Raw genomic sequence first — 13,178 nt, 5'->3', positions numbered from 1 at the left:
TATTAGCCTTCAAGACAAGGTGTGCTTTGTCTTGCTAATGCTACCACTGGCATACAATACCTTGCATAATTTCTACTGACATCTGTGACAGGAGACAATAGTTCAAGTTATCCCTTACTTGAATAAACTGTTCTTAGAGTAAATTGTAGTCTGAGGGGCCTTCCATTCTCTCTGACATTGTAAACATTTCCAGTCTTCAGAAAAGTCTGTCACTGTCCAGTACAAATCTTAAGATGTCCACACTGTCAGCTAGGTGTCTTCATCCAGCTTGCCCTGTAATTTTGTGTAACATTAATAGTGTTCCAGCCTAAGGATTTAATTCAATGTTACAGTACTTGCCAAACATGCTGAAAACCCTGGTTTCCACCCTAGTCCTATGTGCTATGCAAAAAGAAAATAGGGAACCCCAATTGCATTTGAAGTTTAGCCTCCATCAAAAGAAGAGCCTTCATAGGACCTTTTAAGTAACTCTAAGCCCCAGCTTCACCACAGCTTCTTCCATTGATTTAATAATTAGTGTATTTTCATTAATGCTCACCATATTTGTGGTTTGCAAAAAATATGCACCATGTCAGTAAAGTATGGGCGTGTGTGTGTGTGTGTGTGTGTGTGTGTGTGTGTGTGTATGTGGGTGTCTTTGATTGTTCATGTCTATGTTTGAGCCTGTTCTTCCATGAACTCACTATAAAATTTTACAAAATGAATTAGAAGACTACAGTGAAAACTGTCGAGGTGCATGCAGACTTGGGTTACTACTCTCCCATGGTACCTTGCAGATAACACTGAAATTGTTGCCTACATTAATACAGCCTAAATCCAGGCTATGCATGATTCTCAGTGAGACTTTGACATCGGCTCCACTACAGAGAGTGGCAAAACTTCATTTATTACATGCTCTTGTTACCAAGGTGAGGGAATACTTCACCCCACAGAGAGTCTGGTAGGTTGTGATGGCAGCAAATGAACTCCCTTTTCCCTGTCCTGCCTGACTTTGCCAGCAGAGTGGGCTTTCCTGCAAGAAAAACTTTCACATGCTTCTTTAAAAGCACCTGTTCCTCACATCTAGATAAACTTGAAAATAGGCTTCTCCAAGTCAGTCTGAGTGCTCCTACTCCCAGCTCAGAGCTCTAACACCATAGGATCCTCCAGCCACACTGAAGGGTAGGTCCCATGGAGGAGTTAGAACAAAGTATCTCTTCTGAGAAGTGACTTAAAACAGAAGGTTGAGAAGTGATACTCAACTCCAAGTGCTTCTTCCTGGAGAAAGCAACCAGATCTCCCTGTTAAACAGTGTAGGCTCCCACATGACCCAAGTCTTTGCCTGGGGAAATTTTCTGGAGCTTAGTTGCCCAGTCAGAATGGGGTTGCATTCTTGATCCATGTTCACTCCTACAACAAAAGTTCCTCCCCTAGAAGCCCATGAGTTGACCCAGGTCCTTCTAGGACCAACAGACAAGAGAGAACAGAGTGCATCCAAGGGGAGAGAAGAGGGCAGAATTATTATAACATGGAGAAACTCCCCAAATCTGCCACCTAACAACTAAAGGGTTTGTGCATATTGTGGATTACAGAATCTTAAGGACAGACTTTTCTGTAACACCTGCTAGGTGAAGCTGAAGTCTACTGTGGGTGGGATTATCCCGGCAGGGAGGGGATCTGAGTATCCAGGCCTGGCAGGCTTCTTCATTCTCCTGGAAGTAATTGTTGGTCAGCTCTAAATCTGAAGTGGGAGTTGGTTTTTGTCAACTCAAACAGATGATATTTCAATTCTCATCCACTATGTGAGAAACAGACTGTTACCCACGGGGGATTTGAACTTACTTCTATAAAAGTGACTGTGGGCCGAAAGAGGGAAACCATTCCTGCCTTTAGCATTCTGCCTTTATCAGAGACTACAGAGACTAGCTTCCTGGACAAACATGTCCAAGCAGACAGACGTAACGGAGAAAATTGAGGTAAGAAAAGTAATGGGGACCGTGATTTCACATTGTGCCTTTAGCCAGAAAGCTCTGCTGTTGATAATGCAAGCAGCCTTGGGACTGCTAAAACTTGTCACTACTTCATGGTGTCTCTGCACTTAGGACTGCCTCAGGTCCTCCTTATATGAAGGCCTTTCTTTTAAAAATAAATTGTATAAAGCAATGTTTATCAACCTGTGAGGCACAACCTCTCACACAGATTGCATATCAGATACCTTGATAACAGATACCTTGCATATTATGACTTATAAGAACAGCAATATTTATTATGAAGTAGCAATGAAACAATTTTATGGTTGGGGTCACCACAGCATGAAGAGCTGTATTAAAGAGTTGCAGCACTAGGAGTGTTGAGACCCACTGCCATAGAAGCTGACACATGGGAGCAGACTCCTCAGATGAGGAGAGGCACATGGCAAGGGATACTGTGTCCCACCCTAGCACCCAGAGGCACAATCTATCCCAGGAGTCTGTGTGCTCATCTTGTCTTCAGTTCTCCCAGGTTCAAGAAGAGCATTGATCATCTCAGGAGAGTCAGCTTGCACAGCCCACATCAGGCCCAATGCTTCCCTTCACAGAGAAGGATGTGGGTGTAAGTGACAGCCAGTGAGACTGAGGGACCTGATGATCATTTGCTCTGAACTGTGATTTCTTCACCTGTAAAAAGGAGGCGTTTCTGCTGAATTGGGTTGTTGTGGAGATGGACAGAGCATACACACTGATCAGGGCTTCCCTGGCATGGTTAATTGGAAATTTTCTCTGGTGATGCATTTAAAAGTAGAATCTCCAGCCACGTGGGGTTAGATGCTGGGCACCTTAAAGATGGTATAATCGTAATGTGACTGTAATGCTACCTCGAATTTACACCCTATGCTCTTGTTTAAATTTAAAAAGACGAATCAAGTATAAACTGCCAATATGAAATAATCATGACCAGAATTGAGCTAATTCCTTTGAAGTCATTTAGTTTTTCTTTTTCTGCATCTATACTGAAGACATCTAGAGTAGCACTATTGAGATCATAAAGCCTTCTATTAAAGTGCTACCCATCCATTCCTCTCTCCTTGAGGACCCCTCAGGTGACTAAAGGAAACCTGATTTCTTGTCAGATTGTTCCCAGCTGGTGTGATCTCTCTGTCCATGGACCTTGCCAAACGCTGCAGAGCCAATGTGTTGTTTTACAACACAAAATCCAGACATTAATTTTACCAATGAAGTTCCCGGACTCAGATGCTGTTGTCAACAAAACTCCCAAGGGTCCTTCCTAATTCACTGACCTCCCAGAAGAAGGGAATTCTTGTTCCCTCTGAACACTTTCCTAAAAATCCTTCAACTCTAAGACTTTCCATTGCCTTAGCTACCTTCATTTCCTTTCAAGTCCTGCCTTGAATGCTCTGGACCTAAGTGCACTCTTTACCTTTGCAAAAAAGGTGTGTGTTAGGTGAGCCATACAGTAATAAACTCGATGTTTACAGGAAACAGCTCTTGCATAAATGTCTGTGCCCTGGCGATGCTATACCACAAAATAGTTTTTCATTAAATAATACATTTTTGGAGATCACAGTGTGATCAGATATTTTGTAACCCAACTTTCAAATGTTCTCTATTATATAAATCAAGTTCCCTCATGTGTATTCTGGTCTTTCTCTGTCATGTCTGATTGCATCATCGTAGGAATCCCAGGGAACATAAATCATGGGCTTTTGAAACTGTTGTATATGGCCAACCAGGAAGGAAACCTATCCAGGAGGCTACTGATACTTGACACACAAATTTACCTCCCTATTTTCATATAGTTTATGGTAAGAGGTCATCATTCCTGACCATGTCTCATTATCCCGCGGGATAATAAATGGAAGAATTGGGATCAAGGAGGTCACCACACAAAGCAAAAGAATCCATCTCAGATGAAAATGTATGGTGTATTGAATCCAAAATAGCCATTAATTTCAGGACACAATTTAAGGCCAAACCTAAGGATAATAGATATAGAAGTGAATTGCAATGGCCAAAAAAATACAAAAAGCCTACAGAATGCCAAATTAATTGTACCAGAAAAATTCCTCCCTTCACATAAAAATTAAAACACTAAATTCACAGATCCAAGAAAGAACATTAAAAAGGGGTAAGGTATAAATATCCAGTACCAAATGAATTCAGACCTATTTGAATTACACCAGAGTTCTCAATAGATACACTAATAGCCAGAATATCTTGGGCAGATGTAATGCAGACCCAAGCTCCTATACACTGTGTAATTCACAATCACCATAAATGAAGAAACCAAGATATTACATGACAAAACTAAATTTAAACAATATTTTTCTCTAAGAAAGCACAACATAGGAGTTAAACTACAAGACAACGAACTAAATTTTACCCAAGAATATCCAAGAAATTAATCATCTCACAATAATTTCAAGAAAGAGAAGCACACAAACATAATTTCCTCTATAACCAGAAAAAGAAGAGAAAGCAGCAATCATTGGTCTTTAATATCTAACCAGACCCTCTGTGACCAAACCCACAGCTCCTAGGGATTTAACTGCCAGCCAACTTGTATACAAGTATGGGTCTATGGTTCTAGGTACTGTGTATGAGGATTGATTTATTTTGTATCAATGTGGTTGTAGGACCTTGATTCTGCTAGGCCTGTTGCCCCACCAAATGGAGATCCTAGAGGTGTGAGGTGGGAATGGATATGTGTGAGTTGGGGAGCACTGTTATATAGGGAAAGCTGAGCAGAAATGTGATGATAGGCTTCATTAGGGGATTTTGAAGAGAGGAACAACATTGGAAATGTAAATAAATAAAATAAACAATTAATAAGAGATAGCCAAAAATCAAATAAAAAGTAAAAAGGTAAAGGAAAAATTAAACCAACCAAAAAAAAAAAAAAAAGAAAAGAAAGAAAGAAAAGAAAACCCTGTAGGGGACTGACCTAATTCTGCATGTATTTTAAAGCTAATTGGTAAATTGGTAGAAAGTAAGACTGGTTAAACCTCCCAAAAAAGTGACTCTGCTCCCAGTTAATTTTGATTATAAAGAAGCACAGCAGAGAGATGGTGGAGGTGAGTTTTTGAGGGCTTTGCTAGAGAGGATCACTAGGAGGGAAGAAGGAAGAAGAAGCTACCAAAGAAGAATGGAAGAATGGTTTAGCTCTGAACCCCATTTTTTAATAGGGTTATTTGTTTCCCTGCGGTCTAACTTCTTGAGTTCTTTGTATATTTTGGATATAAGGCCTCTATCTGTTGTAGGACTGGGAAAGATCTTTTCCCAATCTGTTGGTTGCCGTTTTGTCCTAACTACAGTGTCCTTTGCCTTACAGAAGCTTTGCAGTTTTATGAGATCCCATTTGTAGATTCTTGATCTTAGAGCATAAACAAAGAATTCACAGCTGAGGAATGCCGAATGGCTGAGAAACACCTAAAGAAATGTTCAACATCTTTAGTCATAAGGGAAATGCAAATCAAATAACCCTGAGATTTCACCTCACACCAGTGAGAATGGCTAAGATCAAAAACTCAGGTGACAGCAGATGCTGGCGAGGATGTGGAGAAAGAGGAACACTCCTCCATTGTTGGTGGGATTGCAGACTGGTAAAACCATTCTGGAAATCAGTCTGGAGGTTCCTCAGAAAATTGGACATTGAACTGCCTGAGGATCCAGCTATACCTCTCTTGGGCATATACCCAAAGATGCCTCAACATATAAAAGAGACACGTGCTCCACTATGTTCATCGCAGCCTTATTTATAATAGCCAGAAACTGGAAAGAACCCAGATGCCCTTCAACAGAGGAATGGATACAGAAAATGTGGTACATCTACACAATGGAATATTACTCAGCTATCAAAAACAACGAGTTTATGAAATTCGTAGGCAAATGGTTGGAACTGGAAAATATCATCCTGAGTGAGCTAACCCAATCACAGAAAGACATACATGGTATGCACTCATTGATAAGTGGCTATTAGCCCAAATGCTTGAATTACCCTAGATCCCTAGAACAAACGAAACTCAAGACGGATGATCAAAATGTGAATGCTTCACTCCTTCTTTAAATGAGGAAAAAGAATACCCTTGGCAGGGAAGGGAGAGGCAAAGATTAAAACAGAGACTGAAGGAACACCCATTCAGAGCCTGCCCCACAGGTGGCCCATACATATACAGCCACCCAATTGGACAAGATGGATGAAGCAAAGAAGTGCAGACCGACAGGAGCCGGATGTAGATCGCTCCTGAGAGACACAGCCAGAATATGGCAAATACAGAGGCGAATGCCAGCAGCAAACCACTGAACTGAGAATAGGACCCCCATTGAAGGAATCAGAGAAAGAACTGGAAGAGCTCGAAGGGGCTCGAGACCCCATATGTACAACAATGCCAAGCAACCAGAGCTTCCAGGGACTAAGCCACTACCTAAAGACTATACATGGACTGACCCTGGACTCTGACCTCATAGGTAGCAATGAATATCCTAGTAAGAGCACCAGTGGAAGGGGAAGCCCTGCGTCCTGCTAAGACTGAACCCCCAGTGAACTAGACTATGGGGGGAGGGCGGCAATGGGGGGAGGGTTGGGAGAGGAACACCCATAAGGAAGGGGAGGGGGGAGGGGGATGTTTGCCCGGAAACCGGGAAAGGGAATAACACTTGAAATGTATATAAGAAATACTCAAGTTAATAAAAAAAAAAAAGAAAGGAAGAATGGATGTGATGGAGAGGAGGGAGGAAGCAGGACAGCAGCCATGAGTTATGACAGAGGAAAACCTGGTCCTGAGGGCTGTCCAAGTGGAAAAAAGAGCAGCCAAGATGCCACACTGTAAGAAAGAGTTCAGAGTCATTATTTGGAAATTAGACATAGTTCCATGCAAAACAGGCAGCTGCCCAGCTACTGTGCTGATTATGTGATATTATAAATAAATTAAAAACTACGTATAACCAGTAGCCACCTCTATAGAGGATCCTAATAGGAATACTTTATTTGCAGGGAAGGATAAAATACCAGAGGACACAGGAAAAAAATTTACACCACTAGGACAGTCAATCAAAAGTAGCCTACAAAAGTCTTAAAAATTAACAAACTGACAATAGTTAAAACAGAAGTTTAAATAATATTTACATATCAATAACCTCAATTCCCTAGTAAACAATCACATATTTCGCCTGAAACAGGATTGCCATCATGAGAGATATAGAGGGAATACTAGGGAAACAGAACAAAGAACCATGTCCCTTTAGCAATCCTATGCAGTTTCTCTATCTAGTTGACAGAATAGATTTCAAACTCATCCTGTCCAGAAGATATAAGGATATTCACTTCATACTTTGCAATTACTAAAACCTACTACAATTCTAAATATATACATGTTAACAAAGACTTCCCAAATTTAAAAATATATGTTATCAGATAGCTACAGGTAGTTATAATAGTGAAACTACAGATTAGTTATAATAGTGGTTGTGATTTGTATTACTTCTCCATTCTGACAACTTAAGAGATCATATGCAAATAAACAAAATAGGAGAAGCAGAATTAAGTGACATGATCAGGCAAATGGAACTAAAAAACTACAGTGAACTATACATATATTTTCTATCAGCCTGTGGACATTACTCCAAAATTGACCACAGATTAGGAAAAAAAATAAGCCTCAGAAAATATAAGAAAGTTGAAGGAATGTTGTGCATTCTATCTGAGCCCAAAGGAATCAAACTGGTATCACACAATTAAAAGTACAGAAAATACACACACTCATGGAAAGTAAGTAACATATACAATACACTACTGAAGGATCAGGTGAGAAAAAAATAAGGAAATATTAAGATTCCTAGAAATGAGTGACATTGAAAACACAACCACCATCCACAGATCTATATGATACAATAAAAGTTTATGAATTATGTTACAATCACCAAAGCCAGAGGAGTGAACCCATATAATCTCTTCATCTTCTGTCAGAGGTAGAGAATGTGGAGTGTGCGCTATTGGGATTATGCCTTGAATTGGCTTGCCACCTTCCCAACTTCCCTTTGCAATGATAACATATGTCATTTGGCATTACACATTGGATGTGTGTAATTGGCCATTTGATTTCATAGAGGGAATAATTAAGGGACTGCCTGCAGTTTTATGAAGCTCTTTGGACAAACTGTGTAGACTGTGAAAGACTATAGGGCTTTTGGAAAGCGAGCTAAGTGCATTTTTCATTACGATATGTTTAAGATCCTATGGACAATTGGGAGTAGAATGTGGTCTTTTGAATGATAGTGGCTCCAATAAAATCACATGTATGAATGTTTGTTGCTGATTAGAGGAAATGTGCGGGAAGAAGTAGAAGATATGTTGTTTTTTTTTTTTTTTTTTTTTTTTGTAGGATTGTTATGGGATTGGGTTTTGAGGTTCCCAAATTCCATACCATTTATACTTAACTCTTACTTTCTCTGTGTCCAACTTGCAGATAAGATGTAAGATCTCAGCTAGTTCTCTAGAAACATGGTGGCCTACCTGCTGCCATGTACCCCCACATACTGATCACAGACTCATGATTCTTGAAACAATAATCCCCAATAAACTCTTTTTTTGAAAATTTCCCTTGCTCATGGTGTCTCTTCGAAGCCTAGAAAAAAAGATTGGAAGGAACACTTAAGTGAAAAATTTCTCAATAAAATCCTGGCAAATAAAATTCAGATATATCAGGTAGCATGATCAAGTTGGCTTGCCTCCAGAGAGCAAGAATGTTTCAACAAATACAAATGAATAAACAATACACAACATGAAATCAAGAACAGGAAACACATGATCATTGCACTAGAGGCAGACAATTTCTTTGGCAAATTCTCACAGTGATACATGAAATAGTCCTGGAGACTCTGGGATATGGAGAAGATATACCTTAACATTATAAAGACAATTTAGAAGGCCAACAGCATCCTAACTGGAGAAAATCTTAATGCATTTCCACTAAAATAAGGAATATGTCACAGATGTTCAATCTTTTCATCTAATCCAAGTAGTATGGGAAGTCTTCTCCAAACAATATGAAAACAGAAATATGTAAAGGCATGTCCATATGAAGGAAAGCAGTCAGAGTATTCTCATTTGCAGGTGATATGATCCATATGTAAAGAACACTACGGTTCCACTAGAAAATTCTTCCAGCTCATGGACCCACACACTGAAATCACATTAAAATCAATAAAATTCCTGTATACCAACAATAAATATCAACAAACATACCAAGAAAACAAACACATTCAGAATAGCCTTAAAAATCTTGTAATAAATCTAAGAAAGTGAAGACATGTTACAATGAAAACATTAAGAAAAATAACAAAAAATTGAAAAAACCAGAAAATGAAAACACTTCTCATTTTCATGCATCAGTAGGATTAATATTGTTCTATCAAATCCTACCAGAATCATCTACATGCTTAAATCCATCCCGACCTTATTCTGATGTAGGGATTCAGGGAATGAAATAAAGATCTCAACCAATGAAAGCACAAATGAGCAGGGCAGTCAGATACTACTACATAGTATACAGTACATCACTGCAGAACGCATCACCTTTAATAATTTCAAGTTCATTTTGGGGAATAGTAAAAAAGAAACCAAGTCAGTTGATATCATGAGAAGAGACACAAAGTCTATAGGAATTATATAAAAGACCCAGATATTGGTGTATGTACTTATCAGCCTCTGGGTTTTGAAAAAGAGGCCAAACTAAGAAACAAAACAAAACAAAAAACCCAACACCACCACCACCACCTCCACACACAAGGTGCAATTTTCAACCCGTTGGGTCCAACTACTTCCTGGGGCAATCACATAGAGACATACTTTATACAGGATATTTACATCACCATTCAAAAGAGTAGTAACCTAACTTTATGACTTAGCAACGAAATAATTTTGTAGTTGGGGGTTGGTTACCATAAGGTGAAAACCTGTATTCCTTGAGATGCTTTTGGTCATGGTATTTTTTTGCAGTAACAGAAATGTGACTGATATATAAACTGGTACCAGCACTAGTAGACTTGTCCTTGTGAGGAATCTCTCTCTCTCTCTTTTTTTTTTTTTTTTTTTTTTTGGAGGACGGTGTAAGACTTTGGATAGGGAGAATTTTGAAATATTTAAGCAGATCATAACACTCACTATTAGTTTGCCACATGGGTGACATAAGTATTGTGAGTAGTGTGCAAAATAGAGCCTCTCTGATGAGACTTGAAAGGATGGAGGAATTCTATTGGTGACTGGCTTAGAGGCAATTAGCAATATTTTGGCAAACAATCTATATCCTTTCAGCATGTATACTAACAAGATACCTGAATCTAAATAAAAAAGTAACGGACCAATAGTGTTGTGCAAATTCAAAGGTAGATAATGTGTGACCTTCCTCAAAAGGTGTGAATGTGTGTTCATATTTTCAATTGTTAATGTAGCCAGGACTTCAGTTAATCCCTCCACATTCAGTACCTGGAAGCATTTGAAAGTGCAAGATCTCACAGGATTTGGAAAATATCCCAATTATTGTAAGGTCCCCAAAATTGTTGTCACCCCACAAAGATATGGATACAAGTTTAATGAACATGACACCCAAACTCTCAAAGGAAGGATGGGTGGCTGCTTATTTGTCAGCAGTGGGTTATAGATGTTCATTGTCATTCAGGGGGTTGGTTGCAATTTTTACTGGTCATGGTCAGTGAGGAAACAGTAAAGGAGATTAGAATCAGGGATATCTTTCTTACTTGCTCTTTCTCTCCTCAAACCTTTTTCTCTGCTATCTATGGTTTTGGAAGCAGGAGAAAGGGGCTAAAATGATAAAAAGCATAGATTATTCAATCTCTTTTTATACTAGAAAGCAACTCCAAGTCTCAAATATTTTAGGATGGCATGGATTTTGAATGATGATAGAATTTAAAATTGTACTTGCATAAATGATTAAACTCTTGTTTAAGATATAAGTATATGAAGCTTATTCACACTTTGGTATTAATTCTAATTGTGTAAAATTACCACTGTACACTGCCATGGATAATTAAGGAATGCAAGCTAGTACTGTCCAACTATAAATACTCACTCTTCTGGGGAAATCAGGTACAGTTTAGTTAGTGCAGCTTTATGAATCTTCTTGTATGATTTCAAAGTTAAACTGAAAGTAAATCCCTTGGAAAAAAGCCACTTTTTTCCACTGAGAAGACTTTACTTCAAAAGGTGATTTTCAAATCCTGTAGAGATCTGAAGAATCTCCCATTTCAGATGTCCTAATAGTTAAAGGCTTTTCACAGTGGGAGAGACCTCATCTCTTTCAGTGTCCCCAGTATGTCTGAAGAAAATGATGGGCACTAAAGAACCCTAACTGGAGTGTCCTTCAAATGTGGCAAAGTGGCCATCGAGTGAAATACTACCCACTTACCTCCACTGCTGCCAGAAAGCTGTCCAGACTGTGGAGAAGGAGATCATGGGGAAGTCTATTGTCCCAGGCTTTGGAGAGAAAGTGAGGATAGTCCTTCAAGTGATCTACTTCAAAGGATTGTTATCAGAGCCCCTGACCTGTTCAATTGACACTGGATGCCACAATGACACAAAAATATTTGCTGACTGTCTGACACGGTAGCCAACATTTTCTGTCATTTCTCTAGAATTGGAAGCTGTTTGCTCTGAATTTCCTGTTTACTCAGGCAACATTTCTCCTTCTCAGGTCTCAGATGGAGATGATTAGATAGTTTACTCTTAACCTTTTCTTGTTATGAGACACAGAAAAGAAAACGAGTTCACCATCACACAGGAATGTGACAACTAGGAACCTGACAGGACCAGGGGGGACATGGGAGGTCCAGAATGAGGGGCTCGACAGACAACCCACTGCAGCATCAAAATGCCCGCCACAACCGCTGTGGCACCATAAATCCTGAGCCCTGAAGGGGATGACAATAGAGTGTGCATGGCCTGACTGCAGCCCGGGACTTTTCAAAGCTTGTATCACCCCCGAGCACTTCTGCTTGAGCAGAAAGGCAGATGCCCAGAAGCTGCTGCTGTAGTAGGAGGCAGTTATGGCAGTTGGAGGTGGAGGTGGAGGCAGAGGAGGGATGAGAGAAGAGGGAGGAGTTTCCCTGGAAGGACCAGAACAGACAACATTCTGACTACTCCAGAACCTCACCCAAACCCAGCCCATGCCACAAATCCCGAGTCCACTGCCAATCCTCTTCATGCTAAGCATTCACTTCTTCATCCCCAATGTGCTCATTTTAGTTTTTTTAAACTCCTTTTTTGTTCTCTGTGAATTTCGCATCATGCAGCTCAACTCCATTGATATCCACCATCACCTCATATCTGAAGTCCACCCTTGCATCCTTCTCCATATCAGAGAAAAAATAATCTACTTGTGGAAGTTGAAAAAAGAAAAAGAAAAAAATGCCAATATGTGCACAAAAGAGGTGTAAAATTATAAAGATGAAGGACATAAACCCTTATATTATTTAAAATTTACAAAATTACTTTTCATTTCAAGAGAGTTATTATGGCTAATAAGTGCAAACTATGATAAATAGAGAATATAAAAGCTTAAAAAGTGAGAGAAAATGATTCCGGTACAACATTTTACACTAATATAATTTAGTTCATGAAGTACCTTTTCCAATTTTGCCAAATACAAATGGACTGAATATTGTGACAGTCATTCTTATCTGATGCATCCCATAAATATTCTAATTTTATCTAGCTGATCAGTGTTAAAGATAAAGGTATTTTTTAGGTGTAAAATGGGTAATGATTAGGTGACCTCCCTCTGTACTAAGGTGTGTCAGCTTTCAATTTTTAGTTCTTTACTGGCATAGAGCTAAGAGCTGGCAGGACTTTTTCTTGTCATTTCTAGGGCCCAGCATGAGGTTTGCTTTTTTGTAGATGTTTGACCTTCTTACCAGCTCAACATAAGGTAAGAGATCTATCAGCTGTTGTCTCACCTGATTTCGATTGAACGAAATAAAGATCTGATGGCCCAGAGCTGCAGCAGAAAGTATGTGGGCATAACTCCAGGCAAACAGAGGAACATAGGGTGAGACAAGCTGAAGCTGGAGATTCAGAATAGACATGGTAGGGAAGAGATATGGACCAAAACACGGCATACTTGTAAAGAGATAATCACCCGTTGGGTCTCCAAACTAGAAGAGTGGGGTTAAATATAGAGAAGATAGCAC

This window comes from Rattus norvegicus, chromosome 8 (assembly GCF_036323735.1).
Source record: "Rattus norvegicus strain BN/NHsdMcwi chromosome 8, GRCr8, whole genome shotgun sequence".
NCBI classification, from domain to species: Eukaryota; Metazoa; Chordata; class Mammalia; order Rodentia; family Muridae; genus Rattus; species Rattus norvegicus.
Note: the sequence above shows the minus strand (reverse complement) of the source record.